The 2,500-nt window shown below is 37.9% G+C and overlaps 1 long non-coding RNA gene across 1 annotated transcript in view; it reads right to left on the reverse strand.

Annotated features, from left to right (window-relative positions):
• Positions 1–2,500, reverse strand: part of LOC133645034 (uncharacterized) — a 102,375-nt gene that overhangs the window by 81,732 nt on the left and 18,143 nt on the right. The gene's annotated exons all lie outside the window — the stretch shown is intronic.

Below are 2,500 nucleotides of genomic sequence, written 5' to 3' on the forward strand. Positions count from 1 at the left end.
AAAATGAATTACAAATTATTTGTATTTGTATTTTTTATTTTTTTATTTTTTTAAACTTTGGACATTCCGCGGGCCGGATTTTAGACGCTGGCGGGCCGGATCCGGCCGTAGTTTGGGGACCCCTGTTTTGCATGATAGATCAAATCAAATGCATCATATAAATCAAAACAATCAATTAGTATGTTATGTGGGTGTGCATTTTGGAACAATAGGAATTGTTTGTGTTTATGTTGCACACGGACGTATTTGACTGACCGGAACCCATATTAAGTGTTGACAGCTACTGAATTGTGTGTGTACTGTGTAGTGTGTATTATATAAATAAAAATACCCATTGAGAAAGTGTAATGCTCAATAGTCCAGTTTGTAGTGAAGAGTCAGAACGACCTGAAACTTGCTTCAAAGCAACTTTATGGATTATTATATTACCTCAATGTTTCACTTTTTTGAGTGGATTAATATTGGTTTGTTGATTAATGGATTTCTGGGAGGATTGGTGATAAAACGCGGTCATGACTCGTCATGAGTAAAGCGTGAGGAACGTTTGAGGTGGAAATATTGTTGTGTTACAAACTTTTGTGTGGTGTTGCTCCCTTATTTGTCATTACTCAAAGATTACTTTAATGTGCAGCAGTGGCGGCTGAACTGAATGTGACAGCGTGTCATAGTTACGTCGGTCAGCTGGATAAAAAAATACTGATAGCAGTATCGTTGGTTCTCACCGACCTAATTAGGAACCGGTACTCTGTATATTAGGGGTGTCAAACGTACAGCCCGCGGGCGGGATCAGGCCCGCAAACAGGTTTAATTCGGCCCGCGGGATGAATTTGCTAAGTATAAAAATGAGCCGGAATTTTCGGATTAAAGAAACTGCTGCTCTAAATGCGTCCACTAGATGTCACAATAGCAATTCTTTGTATCTTTGCAGATTATGCTACATATGTAAACAAAAATAAACCACATTATGTTAGTGCACCAGTCGAGGAAAATGAGCAAACAATAACGGATTAATTCCCTTAAATATAAAGACATTATAACATACATCCATAAACGTGGATGCATATGCAAAAGTGCAATATATGTATCTGTACAGTAATCTATTTATTTATATCTGCACCTTATTGTTCTTTAATTCTGCACTGCAACGAGCTAATGCAACAGAATTGTGTTCTTATCTGTACTGTAAAGTTCAAATTTGAATGACAATAAAAAGGATGTCTAAGTCTAACATTTCATATCTAGTCGATACTGCTATGATTACATCGATATTTTTTAACATCACAAAATCTTTCTTTTCTTTTTTTCTTTTTTTATATTATGTTTATAAACTCAGGAAATATCTCCCTGGACACATGAGGACTTTGAATATGACCAATGTATGATCCTGTAACTACTTGGTATCAGATCGATACCTAAATGTGTGGCATCATCCAAAACTAATTAAAACTAAACTAACTAAAGAGACGAATAAGTGATTATTTCATTTTAACAGAAGTGTAGATAGAACATGTTAAAACAGAAAGTAAGCAGATATTAACAGTAAATGAACAAGTAGATTAATAATTCATTTTTTACGGTTTGTCCCTAATAATGTTGACAAAATAATAGAATAATAAATGACAATATGTTACTGCATATGTCAGCAGACTAAATTAGGAGTCTTTGTTTGTATAAGATAAGTTGTCTAGTATGTTCACTATTTTATTTAAGGACTAAAAGATCCTCAGGACTTCAGGAGATCGCAAAAAGCCGCTGCCTGACCAGGGCTCAGAAAATCTGCAGAGACTCCTCCCCAATAAAAAGGAAGTCTAAGTCTAAATTAGAATAAGAAACATATGTTTAATGTACCCTCAGATGTTGTTGTTAAAATAAAGCCAATAATGAAATTTTTTGTGGTCCCCTTTTTTTTTTGTTTTTAGAAAGGTACCGAAAAGTACCGAAATACTTTCAGGACCGGTACCATTATATTGGTATGGGGACAACACGAGTACACACACACAGAGCACCCACTGGCAGAAATGTAGATCGGCGCCTACGCTTGTGATAATTGGCTCTGACAGGCTGAAATAAGTCAGATTGGTCCAATTAGGCGAGCGTATGGAAGTCAATGCAGACTCGCAGGAGATCAAGACGACGCTTTAATTACCTCCCAACTTTGCCAGCATCTTGAACTTTCATATATATTGATCTTAATTATTTCAGCCCCAGAGGCTTCAACAAACACACAAAGTGAAAACAGAACAGCTCCTCCTCCGTCTTCTGAAAGGAGATTTTTAGCTCTCTCGGCATGGAGGTGTTTCAGAGGGGAGAGAGGAAAGGGGGAAAAAAAAAAGGGAAAGGAAAAATAGCCCGGGGGCACCTGGCAGAGGATTTGACCTGTTCCCTCGCAGTCTGAGGCCAACAGGGGGGGGGGGGGGGGGACTGTCTTTTTTTTCCCACACTAGCCACACTGAAGGCTGCTAGATTGGAAGTAAAGCTTTGCTCCTTATAGGCGGAGGGG

Source organism: Entelurus aequoreus, linkage group LG28 (assembly GCF_033978785.1).
Source record: "Entelurus aequoreus isolate RoL-2023_Sb linkage group LG28, RoL_Eaeq_v1.1, whole genome shotgun sequence".
In the NCBI taxonomy this organism is placed as follows: domain Eukaryota; kingdom Metazoa; phylum Chordata; class Actinopteri; order Syngnathiformes; family Syngnathidae; genus Entelurus; species Entelurus aequoreus.